This window comes from Aquarana catesbeiana, linkage group LG01 (assembly GCF_042186555.1).
Source record: "Aquarana catesbeiana isolate 2022-GZ linkage group LG01, ASM4218655v1, whole genome shotgun sequence".
Taxonomy (NCBI): Eukaryota; Metazoa; Chordata; class Amphibia; order Anura; family Ranidae; genus Aquarana; species Aquarana catesbeiana.
In genome coordinates this window covers 77,290,478-77,309,319 of record NC_133324.1, presented here as the reverse complement: position 1 = coordinate 77,309,319, position 18,842 = coordinate 77,290,478, and the positions used below count along the sequence as shown (strand labels likewise).

The following is an 18,842-nucleotide window of genomic DNA, read 5'->3' as shown; positions in this document are numbered from 1 at the left end:
CTCTCCTAGTCACTCCCATCCCCACACCATTAGAACACACTGAGGGAACACACAGTTAACCCCTTGATCGCCCCCTAGTGTTAATGCCTTACCTGCCAGTGACATTTACACAGTAATCAGTGCATTTTTATAGCACTGATCGCTGCATAATTGTCAATAGTACCAAAAAAGTGTCAAAGGTGTCCGATCTGTCCGTTGAAATGTCGCACTACTGCTAAAAATCGCAGATCGCTGCCATTACTAGCAAAAAAATAAAAATGCCATAAATCTTTCCCATAGTTTGTAGATGCTGTAACTTTTGCGCAAACCAATCAATATACACTTATTGCGCTTTTTTTTTTTTTTTAACTAAAAATATGTAGAAGAATATATATTGACCTAAACTGACGAAGAAATTTTGATTTTTTTTTTAAAAGTTGGGGGATAATTATTATAGCAAAAAGTAATAATAATGTTTTTTTTTTTTCAAAATTGTTGCTCTTTTTTTTTCTTTTATAACGCATAAGATAAAAACCGCAGAGGTGATCAAATACCACCAAAAGAAAGCTCTATTTGTTTGAATAAAAGGGCGCAAATTTTGTTGCATTTCCGCGCAATTACCAGTTAAAGCGACGCAGTGCGAAATTGTAAAAAGTGCTCTGATCAGGAAGGGAGTAAAATCGTCCGGAGCTGAAGTGGTTAATGAGCAAGGCATATTCAGTATGAGCCTATGCAGGGCAAATCAACAGGTTTGCCTTCATCCCTATCTTCACAGCAGAACATGTTCAATTGTCCTTTACAAAACCCCTTCTCTATTTAGGAGCAAATATAATACCCGGTACCCAGAACATATTACAGTGCTTGACCTGTAATTGAAGGTCACCATACATGGATAGATGCTGTATGGCTGGAGGAATCTCTACTACTGACATGACGACCTTGATCCCCTTCAATCTGGATTTCGCCCTCAACACTCCACAGAAACTGCTCTTTTAAAACTCACAAATGACCTACTAACTGCAAAAACCAACGGACACTATTCTGTACTTCTACTTCTGGATCTTTCAGCTGCCTTTGACACGGCTGACCACCCCCTCCTCCTCGAAAAACTTTACTCCCTCGGTCTCCGTGACTGTGCTCTTCAGTGGCTCTCATCCCACCTATCCCAACCTATCCCCTATCCTATCCCACCTTCAGTGTCACTTACAATTCTACTTCCTCCACTCCTCTTCCCTTCTCTGTCGGGGTCCCCCAAGGTTCTGTTCTTGGACCTCTTTTATTTTCAATCTACACCTCTTCCCTGGGTCAACTGGTAGCCTCTCACGGCTTTCAATATCATTTCTATGCTGATGACACACAGATCTATCTCTCCACCCCTCAACTCACTCCATCAGTCTCCTCACGCATCACTAACTTACTAACCGACATATCTGTATGGATGTCACACCACTTCCTCAAACTCAACTTGTCCAAAACCGAGCTTATAAGATTTCCTCCCCCACGTTCCTCTTCCCCTGACTTGTCTGTCAAGAGCAATGGCACAACCATCCACCCATCCCCATATGTCAGGGTACTAGGTGTTATCCTGGATTCTGAACTCTCCTTTCGGCCCCACATCCAATCACTTTCCAAAGCTTGCCGCCTCAATCTCCGCAACATCTCTAAACTACGTCCCTTTCTAACCAATGAAACCACAAAGCTCCTGATTCACTCCCTGGTTATCTCTCGCCTTGACTACTGCAACTCACTCCTCATTGGCTTACCTTTAAATAGACTATCCCCCCTTCAGTCCATCATGAATGCTGCTGCCAGACTCATCCACCTTACAAACCGCTCAGTGTCTGCTACCCCTCTCTGCCAATCCCTCCATTGGCTACCACTCGCCCAACGAATTAAATTCAAAATACTAACAATAAGTTACAAAGCCATCCACAACTCTGCCCCCAGCTACATCACTAACCTAGTCTCAAAATACCAACCTAAACGCCATCTCCGTTCCTCCCGAGATCTCCTGCTCTCTAGCTCCCTCATCACCTCCTCCCATATCCACCTCCAGGACTTCTCCCGAGCCTCGCCCATCCTCTGGAATTCCCTACTCCAATCTGTCAGACTGTCTCCAAATCTATCTACTTTTAGGTGATCCCTGAAAACTTTCCTCTTCAGAGAAGCCTATCCTGCCTCCATCTAACAACTGCATAATTTTCTCCATTAGCTCATCCCCCACAGCTATTACCCTTTTGTATAACTTGACCCTCCCTCCTAGATTGTAAGCTCTAAAGAGCAGGGCCCTCTGATTCCTCCTGTATTGAATTGTATTGTACTTGTACTGTCTGCCCTAATGTTGTAAAGCGCTGCGTAAACTGTCGGCGATATATAAATCCTGTATAATAATAATAATAATAATGATGGGGTATACATCACCAGGTTATAGATAAATAGGGTTGATATGTCGTATAACGCTTTTTAGTAAATGGATTTTATGCTGACTTGTTATCAAAATATGAATTTAATTTACTAAGAATTTTTTGTTTGAGATTGATTGCTGTTAATAATTCTATTTGGGGGGCGGAGCTTGCAGCAGAAGGAGATGGACGCTCACTAGCTGAGCTCCTCTGCACACAGGGACAAACCGGCACCCATCACCTGTTATACCCGACAGAAAAGGCACAACATATACCAGCGGACCCGCAGCACATCCCAGGGATCCGACCGAACATGCCGCGGAGGAACAAAGAGCTCCGTAAGCCGCAAAAACGTACAGAATACTATCCGCTCTGGCCTAAGCAAGATGGCGGCGGACCGAAAGAGCGAGGTATGTCTAGCACTCCTCAATACAGCCAAGGGAAATGCCCCACAAAGGAGCACACAGTCTCCGATTCACACTCCTATCTCGGGGAGCCCAGAAAAAGTGAGGCTGGATGCCTCAGATGCAAGCCAGGACATGACACAAGGCCTAGATTCAGGGGAAGATACCAGAGACCTCCCTGACTCCATTGATCTATTCCCCACTAACAATCAGCCCGTCCTGGACACCACCCTTAAGGACATGTTAGTGTCTCTTAGAAGTTCATTGCATGCTGACATACTATCATGTGTCCACAAATTTGGTGTGGAACTAAGAGACTACAGCCAGAGTAGATCACATAGAACATAAAATGGGGGAGTTTGCGACCACCATTAATGATCTTGTTGATGCCCATGACAGTAATGCCCCGTACACACGGTCGGATTTTCCGAAGGAAAATGTCCGATCGGAGCGTGTTGTTGGAAATTCTGACCGTGTGTAGGCTCCATCGGACATTTTCCATCGGATTTTCTGACACACAAAGTTGGAGAGCAGGAGATAAAATTTTCCGACAAAAAAATCCGTTGTCGGAAATTCCGATCGTGTGTACACAAATCCGACGGACAAAGTGCCACGCATGCTCAGAATAAATAAAGAGATGAAAGCTATTGGCCACTGCCCCGTTTATAGTCCCGACGTACGTGTTTTACATCACCGCGTTCAGGACAATCGGATTTTCCAACAACTTTGTGTGACCGTGTGTATGCAAGACAAGTTTGAGCCAACATCCGTCGGAAAAAATCCTAGGATTTTGTTGTCGGAATGTCCGAACAAAGTCCGACCGTGTGTACAGGGCATTACACTGATGAGCTGGACGCCATTAAAATAATTCTATTATTTGTACCCTTGAAAGTCCCCAAGTGTTGTAAAAATCTGTTCTGTTTTCTAAATTTGGATGATGGTGCATGGGAGAGCGATAATATTAAGTTCCCCCATACGTAATCATTTGTATATGCGTACTCCGTTTTAAATCCACTATTATTAAGACACAGGATGCTTGCAAGGCCATCCATGGATAAAATTTTGGCTGGTTTTGCAGGAATCAACCGAAAGTAGTCATCTATGGCCAGCTTAACGAGGTTCTTCACTCTGAGGGGGGGGATAGTATTTGTAGCTGCTGACTTTTGTTATAAGGACCTCCTTGTACTGAGACAGACCTGTCAGAGTCCCGCTCTTCTCTATGGGGAGATCAGATGAAAATGGACCGCTTGTCTGTTTTCATCCGATCCACGGGATGAAAAATAGGGTCTCCATCCACCTGGATTTCATTGACAGGATCGGATAGCAGTGGGTGTCAGTGGACATGTCTGACATCCGCCACTCTGTAGGCGTGGATGAAGTATCTGATCAGGTCCACCTGAAAAACCTGATCGGAAAGCTGCAGGTGATGGGGTGGGGGGACAACTTCCACTGGGATCAACTAGGCCAGTGATGGCAAACCTTGGCACCCCAGATGTTTTGGAACTACATTTCCCATGATGCTCCACTACACTGCAGAGTGCATGAGCATCATGGGAAATGTAGTTCCAAAACAACTGGGGTGCCAAGGTTCACCATCACTGCCCTAGGCAATCCTAGCTAAAGTAGTAGTGGGTACCTGTCAAAACTAGATACCTGCCCCCCCCCCCCCCCCCAAAAAAAAAAGGGAGAGGAGAGAGCGGGGACGTTAAATGGAACTTCCCCTTTTTGGTCAAGTTCTGCTTTTGAATAACAGTGAGTGACCGTTGAAAAATCCATAGCTCTGTGGAATCGATGACCAAGCAGAATGTTTATATTGGTTTCTTGAATTCCCCCACTGAATTTGATGGTGACAGGTTCCAAGAACCTAAAGTAGAACTATAGACGACATTATTTTTATTTACTTTTTTACAATTTAGAGTAAGGGCGGGTTATAACCCCCTGTTGGTTTATTTTTGCCATCTGTGCCCCATTGGGGAGATTTCTCTTCACTTCCTGTCAGGGTGGGTTTGATTTAAATCAAATTGATTTAAATAACAAATTACATAGTAGGTGAGGTTCAAAAAAAGACACAAGTCCTTCAAGTCCAACCTATGTGTGATTATATGTCAGTATTACATTGTATATCCCTGTATGTTGCGGTCATTCAGGTGCTTATCTAATAGTTTCTTGAAAATATCGATGCTCCCCACTGAGACCACCGCCTGTGGAAGGGAATTCCACATCCTTGCCTCTCTTACAGTAAAGAACCCTCTACGTCAGGGGTCTCAAACTGGTGGCCCTCCAGCTGTTGCGAAACTACAAGTCCCATTATGCCTCTGTCTGTGGGAGTCATGCTTGTAACTATCAGCCTTGCAATGCCTCATGGGACTTGTTTTGCAGCTGAATGGCTGCCAGTTTGAGACACCCCTGCTCTACGTAGTTTAAGGTTAAAACTCTTCTAATTTTAATGAGTGGCCACGTGTCTTTTTAAATTCCCTTCCGTGGTAAAGTTTTATCCCTATTGTGGGGTCACCAGTACGGTATTTATAAATTGAAATCATATCCCCTCTCAAGCGTCTCTTCTCCAGAGAGAATAAGTTCAGTGCTCACAACCTTTCCTCATAACTAAGATCCTCCAGACCCTTTATTAGCTTTGTTCCCCTTCTTTGTACTCGCTCCATTTCCAGTACATCCTTCCTGAGCACTGGTGCCCAGAACTGGACAGCATACTCCAGGTGCGGCCGGACCAGAGTCTTGTAGAGCGGGAGAATTATTGTTTTATCTCTGGAGTTAATCCCTTTTTTAATGCCAATATTCTGTTTGCTTTGCTTGCAGCAGCTCGGCATTGCATGCCATTGCTGAGCCTATCATCTACTAGGACCCCACAGGTCCTTTTCCATACTTGATCCTTAACCACTTCAATACCAGGCACTTAGACACCTTCCCGCCCATGCCAATTTTCAGCTTTCAGCGCTGTCGCAATTTGAATGACAATTGCGTGGTCATGCTACACTGTACCCAAACAAATTTTTTATCATTTTGTTCCCACAAATAGAGCTTTCTTTTGGTGGTATTTGATCACCTCCGCGGTTTTTATTTTTTGCGCAACAAATAAAAAAAAGACCGAAAATTTTGAAAAAAAACAAGTTTTTCTTTGTTTCTGTTAAAACTTTTTGTAAATAAGTACATTTTCTTCAATGACGGGCACTGATATGGCTGCACTGACGGGCACTGATACGGTGGCACTGATGGGCACCGATGAGGTGGCACTGACGGGCACTGATGATGGGCACTGATAGGTGGCACTGATGGGTACTGTTAGGTGGCACTGGTATGTGGCACTCGTAGGTGGCATTGATGGGCACTCGTAGGTGGCATTGATGGTTACTTATGGGTGGCACTGATAGTTGGCATGGATGGGCACTGATAGATGGGCACTGATGGGCACTGACAGGTGGCATGAATGGACACTGATGGGTGGCACTGATGGCACTGCTTGTTTGCAGTGATGCCCCTAAGGGTGGCATTGCTGGGCATCACTGCAACATAATAGTGCCAATCAGTGCCCATTTGTGGGCACTGATTGGCACAGATTTGGCACACTGGGCACATGTGGATGGCCATGGGGTACATACCTGGCCATCCACATGTTGCCCCTTCCCTGGTGGTCCAGTGTGGTGATCTGCGGGGGGGCTGTGCTGATAAATAATCAGCGCAGACCCCCCCTGCCAGGAGAGCCGCCGATCGGCTCTCCTCTACTCGCGTCTGTCAACGGCTCTTCCTATTGACAGCGTGATCAGCCGTGATTGGACACGGCTGATCACGTGATAAAGAGCCTCCACCGGACAGCATTATCAGAACCGATTCAATCATACAGTTTGTAGTGTACATAGATTTGCAAAACAATGGGATAAAGGAATATTCCTGAACTTTGTTTTAGCTCATGGTTACTGTAAAATTGTGTAAATGCATCAATGCAGTGCATGTTATCTCAGCTTGCAGAGCCTGGATTCATTGAATGAGTTTACCAAAAATGTAAATATCGCAGAATATACAGCCTCATGCTACAGAACTAAGCTCCATTTCATGCTGAATAAACTAAATTATTAATGAATCTTAAATAGAAAACTCTTTCGGTAGAATTTTACTCCAAAAGCATTAAAATAAATTTGATAAAAATCAATATTATTTTTATTTATTTTTTAAATCATTGATTTATATCCACCCTGCTTCCTGTCCCATAACCAAAATAGGAAGTGAGAGGAAATCTGTGCAAATTAATGAAATGCCTTGGGCACCCCCAGGCCACCAAAACTAGTGTCCCCATTGCAGGGCTGGACTGGGACAAAAATGTGGCCCTGGACTTCACCCAGACTGGCCCAGGGCACAACACATCAGGGTACGGTACATTAGGGCACAGCACATCAGGATACAGAGCCCAGCACATCAGGGTACAGGACATCAGGGTATAGGACATCAGGGCACAGGTCACAGTACAACAGGGCACAACACATCGGGGTACAGGGCACAACACATCAGGGCACGTCAGGGTACAGGACATCATGGCACAAGGCATCGGGGCACATCAGGGCACGGGGCACATCAGGTCACGGGGCACATCAGAGCATAGGACATTGGGGCACATCAGGGCACATGGCACATCAGGGCACATGGCACATCGGGGCACATCAGGGCACGGGGCACATCAGGTCATGGGGCACATGAGGGATCAGGACATCGGGGCACAACAGGGCATGGGGCACATCAGGGCACATCAGGGCACATGGCACATCAGGGCACATCGGGGCACATGGCACATAGCACATCGGGGCACACCGGGGCACATCAGGGCACATTATGGCACATCAGGGGACATGGCACATTATGGAGCACATAGCACATTAGGGCACATAGCACATCAGGGCACGGGGCACAGCAGGGCATTTGGCACATCAGGGCACAGGGCACATAGCACATCAGGGCACGGGGCTCATCGGGGCACAGGGCACATTATGGCACATCAGGGGACATGGCACATTATGGGGCACATAGCACATCAGGGCACATAACAAATTAGGGCACATAGCACATCAGGGCACGGGGCACAGCAGGGCATGGGGCACATCAGTCCTCAGGGCACAGGGCGCATGGCACATCAGGGCACGGGGCACATCAGAGCACATTATGGCACATGGCACATTATGGGGCACATTGGGGCACATACACATCAGGGAACATAGCACATCAGGGCACGGAGCACATCAGGGTACGGGGCACATCAGGGCATGGGGCACATAGTACATCAGGGCACGGGGCACATTATAGAGCACATCAGGGGGCACATGATGGGGCATATCAAGGCACATGATGGGGCACATCTGGGGGCATAGGACATCGGGGCACATAAGGGCATGGGGCACATCAGGCCACATGGCAACAGGGCACATAGCACATCAGGGCACATGGCACATCGGGACACATCAGGACTCTGGGCACATCAGGGCACATTATGGCACATCAGGGCACATGGCACATTATGGGGCACATCAGGGCACATTATGGGGAACACAGAACATCAGGGCACATAGCACATCAGGGCATGGGGCACATCAGTCTACATGGCACATCGGGGGACACATGGCACATAGCACATCAGGGCACGGGGCACATCAGGGCACATTATGGCACATGGCACATTATGAGGCACATAGCACACCTGGGAACATAGTACATCAGGGCACGGAGCACATCAGGGTACGGGGCACAACAGGGCATGGGGCACATAGTACATAAGGGCACGGGGCACATTATAGGGCACATTATAGGGCACATCAGGGGGCACATCATGGAATCTTACTAGTCAGCGTGCAGAGTAGCTCAGGAAGCGTTTGTCTGTAGTAAGTTCTCTCTCATGTCACGCAGCGCTGCTCGCTCCCCGGCGGCCCCTCCTCTCTTCTCGTGTATCCCCATTGGCTTGTGACATTATCTGGGATAGACGAGAAGAGAGGAGGGGCCACCGGGGAGCGAGCAGCGCTGCGTGACATGAGAGAGAACTTACTACAGACAAACGCTTCCTGCGCTACTCTGCATGCTGGCTAAATCTTGATCTACCCGTCAGGCGCCAGCTGTCGGTGGTTGACGGGTAGATCGCTGCGCACCGCAGATGCGGCTGAAACCAGCCCAAACTGACCCATTGGCCCACCGAGAATCTCCCGGTAGTCACGATGGCCAGTCCATCCCTGCCCCATTGGAAGATGTCCCCTCTTTTCCAGGAACAACCAACATTTTTTTGATTTTTTTTTTTTTTTTTTTTTCTATTACGTTTTTTGTTTCCAGTATTTTTTTTTTTTTAATTGAAAAGCTTTTTACAAGAGGTATAAATCACATTCTAGGATAGCCTTTTGGTAATGCCAAGCCATATATCTCCTTAAACTTACATAAATGAAAATAAATACCAACTGAAGTTCATGGTTGCGGTGAGCCTAGCCTCATGCACAAAGATAAATAAATCTTACTACCGTGGTACTTGGCAACTTTAAACATGCCTAAGGTCAAGTTAGCCACTTTATCTTGACCGTAAACCGCAGAGGCACAATGTGTCCTTCACAGCGAAGTCTCAACAGGAGACCTCTATCCCATTACCAGAATACACACTCCACAGTCTCATGCACTGGCATAATTCGTGGCTGCCGACGACCTCCGCAACCCGAAAAAATAGGAGTCGATATCCCACACAATCAGTAAAGGGACCTCGTCTTCCAGAAGAAAGGGGACAGACAGAAAAGGACTAGAGAGAGAATAGAAAAGAAAGAGGGAAGGATGTGCCGACTCCTCCAATCCAGACCGATATCTAAACCTATAAGCCCAGGTGTCTCCCGATAGATATCGAATCCAGGGGCTCCAGGGTTCCTCAAACAGCTTGAGTTTGTCGCTCAGTATTGCGGATAGTCGTACCAAATCTATAGGCATCGCTGCTGACTTCCATGACCTGAATATCTTTGTCGCCACAAAAATAAGAGATCGACCTGCTTGTATGACCATTCTCCACAGGGCTGCAGAACAATGCCTTTATAGGCTTTCGCTTGCAATGGGAGAACAGACAGCAATAAAAACTGACAGGGGCTTTAATCCCCCTCCCCTCTATCCTAAACTAAAAAAGAAAATGTTTTGCCTTTAGTTATACTTTAGAACTATTTTAGTAAAACAAAAATGCTGTGTAGCGGGTGCCGCTCAGCCCGCCTGCGGCCCCACATCTCCTGCTGCCGCCTGAGGCACATATGGACACAGGCAGGGTGATAGGGACACTTCGTCCTCTCCTCGTCACTCTGCAAGCAACGCTCACGGAGGACACAGCTGCCCGCTCAGCTCCCTGCCCTGCTTCCTCATTGGCAGGGGGAGGGAACAACTCCCCAGCAAGAGCAGCAAAGGACCATGGGGCATGTAGTCCCCAGCACCAGCGGCCCCATTGGTAAAGATTCGGGACTAAAGACTGCTTTAACCCTAGCTATCCCAGAACCTTGGCTGTTTGATAGTTAAAGGGGTGCCCTACTCCTGTCTGACCCTTTTGAGTGCACTCAAAACTCAGTGTAGGATTTATATGTACCCTTGTATTTACAGTTCATATGCATTGTTTAATGCTAACTTGCCTGCTGTGTGTGAGATAAATTTGGTTTAAAGCTGAGTTACACCTAAAAGTGGAATTTCCGCTTTAAGGACTCCTGACCCCCTGATTTGCCACATGTGGCTTGTCATTTTTTGTATGTGTGTGTGTGTTGGGGGGGGGGGGGGTACCTAGTTTTTGACAAGTACCCAGCTCCCACTTCCTCTCACACCGCCTAGGTGACTCGAGTGGAAGTTCTCCTCTCCCCCTCCCTCCCTGCAGGTCCCAGAAGATTGCCCGGCTAATCAAGACGTGCAGCACGACCCCGGCTGTCAGGCTTCAAGCTGTCACAGCCAGGTGCCCACACTAGTGATACCGGCACCATGGAGAGGCGGGGGAGAGATCTGAGGCTTCGGGTGCTGGATTGTGGGACAGGTGAGTGTGTTTATTAAGTCGGCCACTACACTTTTTGTAGCTGCCAACTTTTAATAAACACAGAAATGGCTGGAACTCCACTTTACCTGTTACTTCTGTCAATCCGTATCAATAGATTAAGCAAATTTACCACTAAACAGGCGTGAACATATTTATTGGCAATATTCTGATTAGCCAGGCGAAAAGTACTTCCCACTTGTGTGGTTAATTGTGTCTGCAGTAACCCTGTTCCCTAGGTGTGCCAGAGGGGGGCGTAAGCTGTTGCCTAGGTGTGCCAGAGGGGGGGGCGGAAGCTGTTGCCTAGGTGTGCCAGAGGGGGGGCGGAAGCTGTCCCTGGGGTTGTACGGCAGAGTACAGAACCAAATATACCCAAACGGCTCCTTCGGGGGTGGCTCTACAGAGATATAAATCCAAATTACAGGTCAGCCCCGGGGGTGCTACATTTGGCCCCCAAGGTGTACTAAGTGGAGAAAGTTCCCCACGTTGTTTCCCGAAGCAGAAATCCCTTTCATTTCTAAATCCTGACACCGAATATTAAAGGGGCACTGCAGTCTGCTCACATAATTTGTAATAAAACCATCTTTGCCATGCTGAAGCTTCCCTCCAAACGCATATTATTTTATATATACTGTGATTCTGTACTTGCCAAATATGCTGCAGAAATCTCCCTCCACGGAGTCTGGCTGCAGCCATTTTAACTGTGGGCAGCTGAAGCTGCTGCCTGTTCACTTCCTGGATTTATGCAGATGCACAGAGGCACACCTCCAGCTCTGCAGCTTTCATTGGCCCTCTTATGACTCATCCCCCCCTCCCTTCCTGGCAAACGCTCAGAGGGAGAGAGAGAGCTGTGCAGATGTCATAAGCCTAGGCTTTTTACCAGACAAGAAACAGGAAGTGGGCTGTATAAGGTATTTACTGGCAGAAAAAAAGTTTTACTGTCCAAAGTTGAAACAACAACAAGGGCAGAAGATTTAATAGATGGAAAGTTGAAAAAATGACTGAAGGTCCGCTTTAATTAGTAGCTTTGAATGAATGAATGAGCTCCACCGTGGATTTATAGCTGTCTTTGTGCACACATGCCTCACCTTGTGATTCATCTTTGGTCATTGATGTTTGTCATTTTGTTGATGTCATATGAGAAGCGGCGAGTGTAACAACAAGTGGCTCGATCGTTTTCAAACATCCTTTTATTGAAGAGGACGATCTCTTGTTTATTATAATGAGGTGACATGATGGGAATTAGCTGTGCGAATATAAAGTGAACCTGTGCTTTACCCACCCAGGGACACAGCAACTGGTATAGAACAATCGCAATATTTGATTGTTCTGACTGTTCGACAGTGAAGGGTATTTAAAGAGGAACTCCACCCTCTTACGTTGTTGTTTTTTGTTTTTTCTTCCACCTTGACCACCGGTTGTCCTAAAAAATTAAAAAAAAAAATTTTAAAAAAAGGATACACGGCCACCTCAATTGAATTATTTTTACCATCTCCCCGAATGTGTGTAGAGGTAATGATGGCAAATCAGCCTTGTTGTGGTACTTGGTGATCCACAGTCCATTCTGAATATTGTGTCTGGGTTTCAGGTGGCCTCAAACTCGGGCACACAATTCAAAACCCGGACTGTCCGGGTGAATCCCGGACAGGTGGCAACTCTAGTCATGCAATCAGATTCCACTGCGGACCAAAAAAAGGGTCCTGCACCATTTTGTTCTGAATGCGATTTCACAACTGTGCCCCGAGCTACATCACCAATCTTGTCTCCAAATATCACCCAAATCGTCCTCTCCGCCCTTCTCAAGACCTCCTGCTCTCAAGCTCTCTCATCTCCTCCTCCCATGCTCGTCTCCAGGATTTCTCCAGAGCTTCTCCCATCCTCTGGAACTCGCTACCTCCACCGGTCCGGCTATCCCCTACTCTTGCTACCTTCAGGCGATCCCTGAAAACTCATCTCTTCAGGAAAGCCTATCATGTCTCCAACTAATCTTTTACCACTTCCATCAGTTCATTCCCCACAGTTACAACCTTTTGTACCACCTGCCCCACCCTATTAGATTGTAAGCTCTTCTGAGCAGGGCCCCCTTAATCCTCTTGTATTGTATTGTATTATAACTGTATTGTCTCCTTTTTTATATTGTAAAGCGCTGCGTAAACTGTTATGCCGCGTACACGCGGTCGGACTTTTCGGCTACAAAAGTCCGACAGCCCGTCCGACAGACTTTCGACTGACTTTTGGCGGACTTGCGGCAGACTTTCTAATGAACGGACTTGCCTACATACAATCACACAAAAGTCCGACGGATTCGTACGTGATGACGTACACCAGACTAAAATAAGGAAGTTGATAGCCAGTAGCCAATAGCTGCCCTAGCGTGGGTTTTTGTCTGTCGGACTAGCATACAGACGAGCGGATTTCTGGGTCCGGCGTAGTTACGACGTAAAGATTTGAAGCATGTTTCAAATCTAAAGTCCGTCAGATTTGCGGCTGGAAAAGTCAGCTGAAAGTCCAGGGAAGCCCACACACGATCGGATTGTCCGCCGGCTTTGGTCCGTCGGACTTTTGTTGACGAAAAGTCCGACCGTGTGTACGCGGCATTAGCGCTATATAAATCCTGTATAATAATAATAATTTCAGCCATACAGACTATATGTGATGTGCACAGCAATGTGGTGCGAATCACATGCGATGTTTGGCATCGCACCAGTGTGAACCCAGCCTAAAGCTTTGACAAATAAAAAAAAAAACATGGAAGCTGATTCTATACAGGGCTGCACCAGATTTTTCACTCTCCAGTTTTAGTAAATCAACCCCACATAGTCATAAAACCCTACCTGTCAGTGGTTTAAAAAGAAAAAAAAAATGGTGACTTTACTTCCACTTTAACACCTGAAAGTGAGTCCGTTCCAAGCGTGCATCACAGGAGGCACACAATTAAAGGGGCCCTCAAAGTTCACTTTAAATGCACTTCCTAAAAATAACGAGCACTTTATTTTTACGAAGGTGAGTTTTTTGGCTTTGCACCCTTGCTTTTTGGTGTATGGGAAGTCGTCAGCTGATAGGCTCGCTATGGCAGGTAGTCAGATGGCATGGATCGTCCAAGTCTGGGCAGGGTTAATCGGCAGAGGACTGTGCAGTAGGTGTGGCGGCTGTACAGTAGCTGTGGGGGCAGGAGAGGGATGCACAAGGCAGCTGCTGCTCAGTCTCTTCACAACTGGAAGGAGGCAGGATGTATGGAGCAGCATAGCTCAGTGCGGAGACTTATCTATGACATTCCCAGGTTCTGTAGAAACCATGACCAAACCCCGATGGATTGCTGGGCTCCTGACACTGCCAGACACCATGACTAAAGGAAATTCCTATTAATAAGGTAAGGTGATTATTGATCAGAGGATTGCAAAACACAAGGGAATGTGTCCTGCAGGATTTTGTACTTTGCAAAGTTTGCGGTGCAGCTGTGCTCTGCTTCTTGGTCTTTCTCTGTTTATAGCTTTTAGATCCCTTTTACTTGTCACAGATCAGCAATGATAACATTACAAAATGATTTCCAGCAGCGTTTAATGCCTGTTGACAGTCCTGCGTTTCCCCAGCAGTAGTCCACGTCTGGAAGATCGGCTCCTGGGAGGATTGTCCCTGGAAGTTTTCTTTGGACTTTTTTTTGTTTTTCCATACTTTTTATTGTTTTCTGGATAATTTGTACAAACAAGAAGTTATCATACAGAATGTGTCAAATGGGAAGAATGGTAAATACGGTATGTGCGGTTCATCTGATAATAATAATTTGTACTCTTAACGTAATAGTAATTAAGCATGAGTGAGCAGTTGGACCGTTTAATGTTTTATCAATTCTAGATTCCTTGTCAAAAACCCCTTCTAACTGAGTAATTTAGAGTATGATAAAGTATAATAAAATAAGATATAAAATAGGAATAAAATAAAAAACAAAAATAAAGAATAAACAACACAACAATATAAAAATAAAAAGGGAAGGAAAAGTAATGACTGAATTTGTTGTACCTACGTGTAAGAAAGTGTCATTTCAGTCCAGAGGCTATGTAGAGCAATGGAATCATTTCCAAAGGGATTTGCAGAGGGCTTTTTTATTCCCCCACCCGGACTTTCTATTACACGGTTGTCCTTTTTTACATTGTTTACAGCAGGGATACCTACTGTAATGAGGACTAGAGCCAGTCAACCCACTGTAATGAGGACTAGAGCCAGTCGAACTACTAAAAACAGGACTAGAGCCAGTAAACCTACTGCAATTAGGACTAGAGCCAGTAAACCTACTGCAATTAGGACTAGAGCCAGTAAACCTACTGCAATTAGGACTAGAGCCAGTAAACCTACTGTAATTGGGACTAGAGCCAGTCAACCTACTGCAATTAGGACTAGAGCCAGTAAACCTACTGTAATTGGGACTAGAGCCAGTAAACCTACTGTAATTGGGACTAGAGCCAGTCAACCTACTGTAATTGGGACTAGAGCCAGTCAACCTACTGTAATTGGGACTAGAGCCAGTCAACCCACTGTAATTGGGACTAGAGCCAGTCAACCCACTGTAATTGGGACTAGAGCCAGTCAACCCACTGTAATGAGGACTAGAGCCAGTCGAACTACTAAAAACAGGACTAGAGCCAGTAAACCTACTGCAATTAGGACTAGAGCCAGTAAACCTACTGCAATTAGGACTAGAGCCAGTAAACCTACTGCAATTAGGACTAGAGCCAGTAAACCTACTGCAATTAGGACTAGAGCCAGGAAACCCTACTGCAATTAGGACTAGAGCCAGGAAACCTACTGCAATTAGGACTAGAGCCAGGAAACCTACTGCAATTAGGACTAGAGCCAGGAAACCTACTGCAATTAGGACTAGAGCCAGGAAACCTACTGCAATTAGGACTAGAGCCAGGAAACCTACTGCAATTAGGACTAGAGCCAGGAAACCTACTGCAATTAGGACTAGAGCCAGGAAACCTACTGAAATTAGGACTAGAGCCAGTCGACCTTCCTGAAATTCGGACTAGTCAGTCAACCTACTGGTATGGTTTTGTGGAAGAATCTGGAGCTCCCAAGGAAACTGAATGTAAACATGGTGAGACTGTTAAAAACTCCATTCAGACATGACTTGGAAATAGAGGCTAAGATTCCGAAGCTGCATGGCAAGCATGCCAACCGCTCAGCCACCATGCTGCCCTGTGGTGCCTGTAGGGGTGTCATATTCAAGAAGCAGTAATGCTTGTTAGTTTAAATCTTGGATTAAACAAATTCAGTAAACGGATATTTATTTAAGCACCAAATGGTTACTTGGTAAACATTTCAGCTCATTCTTGTTGGTGCTGGCATCAGTCTAAACACATTTTATTGTGTAACATAAATACACACTCGGAGGTTGCTGGAAACATCTGCTATTGAAATCCTAGCGGCATAGTTTCAGCTTATGTAGGCTTTGATATTGTCGGAAGCCTCCAGAGTGCCAAATATCGAAATGTGATGTATTGGGAATTCATATTTTGGGGTTCTGCAATAAACATTTAAAAAGGACCCCTAACAGGTTTTTATTGCTGTATCCCCTGAGGGGAGATGTCCTTGTAGCCAGGACCTAAAGTGGGTTGTCACTGGAACAAGAACAATTGCTCTTCGTTCACCTCTATGGGTTTAGCTACAAATGGCTAGTCGAGTGAAAGAGACCCTTGGCAGGGGCTTTTAGGCCTGGTTCACACCTATGCATTTTTTGAGTGCATTTTTAGTTTTGCAGAAACACACTACAGTCAATTCAACATGGTTTCTTATGGGTCACTTTCACATCTATGCATTTTATGGAGAGGGACAAGGGACTTTTTTCTGGTTTTTGGTCCCATTTCAATGGATCAAAAACGTGTATTAAAAAAAAAACAACAAAATGCACCTGGAAAATGCAAACTGCAACCTCCATAGATGTGAACCAGGCCTTCGATGCAGGAAAAAAAAGTGCATCCAAGATCAGCAGAGTTTGGGCAGAAAAAAAACGCTTGGCGCTACTAAAAGCTGCTAAACGCTAAGTACGTTTAGCCCTTGAGCTTTTATTAACCACTTGCCGACCAGCCACCATCATACTGCGGCAGGTCGGCACCGTCCCGCAAACCGTCGTAGCTATACGCCGCTCCCTTTAAGCGTGATAGCAGGCCGCTGCACAGCCGGGGTGCTGATGCTCGTGACCGGCGGTTGCGATGACCCCTGGCCACAAGCGATCGCGGTCATGAGAGGCAGAACAGGTACGTGTGTATGTAAATACACACATCCCAGTTCTGTGAGGAGAGAGAGATCGCGATTTCCTACGAGCTGGGAACCACAATCTCTCATCTCCTATAGTCAGTCCCCTCCCCCCACAGTTAGAACACACACCTAGGGAACACAGTTAACCCCTTGATCGCCTCCTAGTGTTAACCCCTTCCCTGCCAGTGACGTTTTTACAGTAATCGGTGCATTTTTAAAGCACTGATCGCTGTATAATTGTCAATCGACCCAAAAATGTGTCAAAAGTGTTCGATGTGTCCGCCATAATGTCGCAGTCTCAATAAAAATCGCAGATCACCTTCATTACTAGTAAAAAAAAAAAAAAAAAATCATAAAAATGCTATAAATCTATCCCCTATTTTGTAGACGCTATAACTTTTGCGCAAACCAATCAATATACGCTTTTTTTGCAATTTTTATTACCAAAAATATGTAGAAGAATACATATCGAGGGATCATATCATATTTAAGGGAAATATCATATCGTATTTGAGGGAAAAAAAGTCGCTTTAAATCTGAGGGGTAGATCTGAAATGAGGGGAAGCTCTGCTGATTTTATCATCCAATCACGTGCAAGCTAAAATGCTGTTTTTTATTTTCCTTGCATGTTCCCCTCGGATCTACAGTGACTGCATTTCCAAGTGCACTTGTAGTGCAAAGTGGATTTGCCTTTAGTAAATAACCCCCCTATAACTTTCACATAAACCAATTAATATACACTTATTAGGATTTTTTTTTTTTACCAAAGACCTGTAGCAGAATACATTTTGGCCTAAATTTATGAAGAAACTTTTTTCTTTTTAATTTTTTATAGGTTTTATAGAGTAAAAAATGTTTTTTTCCAAAAGTTTTTGTATCCTCAGTATAATAAAAAATAAATTAAAAAAAAAACCCCAGTGGTGATCAAATGCCACCAAAAGACCTCTATCTGAGTAAAGAAATTACATAAATTTAATTTGCATACAGTGTTGCATGACCGGCGCAGTGCTGAATAGCAAAAAATGTTTCGGTCATGAAGGGGGTAAAACCGGAGCGCAAGTGGTTACAACAAAAAATGTCTACTAGTGTATGGCCAACTTTGAATGAATGAATGAATGAATGAATGATTTGTAAAGCGCTGCAATTGCGAACTGAATCGCCTCAAGGCGCTAGATGTATTCTCTGTAGCCAGCTTCTAGAAAAGGAAGGTCTTTAGTTTTTTCCTGAAGGCCTGGTGGTTTTCTTCCATGCGGAGGTTGGTTGGGAGAGCATTCCATAGTCGAGGTCCTTGGACTGCAAATCTACGTTCTCCCTTTGCTTTGTAGCGGTATTTGGGAATGATGAGGAGGTTTTGGTTAGCTGATCGAAGACTGCGATTCGGTGTGTAGTGTTTTATTTTTTCCCGGAGATATTGCGGAGCGTTTCCTTGTATGCATTTATGGGTGAGGCAGAGGGTCTTGAATATGATCCGATTCTTCACAGTTAGCCAATGTAGGCTTTTTAGAGATGGGGAGATGGATTCCCAGGGCTTTTTTCCTGTTAACAGTCTTGCCGCCGTATTTTGGATGAGTTGCAAGCGCGCAAGCTGATATTGGGGTAGACCTACGTAGAGGGAATTTGCGTAGTCAAGTCGGGAATTGATGATTGTTCCCACGACTGCCGCTTTGTCCTCTTCTGGGATGAAGGGGATGAGTCTGCGAAGCAGGCGGAGGAGGTGGTGGGATCCGCTCACCACCGATCCTATTTGTGCATCCATTGTCATTCCTGAGTCAAAGATGACTCCGAGACTCT

At 45.5% G+C, this 18,842-nt stretch overlaps 1 protein-coding gene across 2 annotated transcripts in view; it reads left to right on the top strand.

Annotated features, from left to right (window-relative positions):
• The window catches only part of PDZD2 (PDZ domain containing 2), a 496,705-nt gene that overhangs the window by 235,537 nt on the left and 242,326 nt on the right, over window positions 1-18,842 (top strand). Inside the window, exon 1 of one of the 2 annotated variants that reach the window (XM_073620675.1) lies at window positions 13,239-14,166. The exons of the other annotated variant lie outside the window; for it this stretch is intronic. The gene's annotated coding sequence lies outside the window, so the exon portion shown is untranslated. Of the gene's footprint in view, window positions 1-13,238; window positions 14,167-18,842 lie in introns of those variants that run through there. 2 annotated transcript variants of the gene reach the window in all.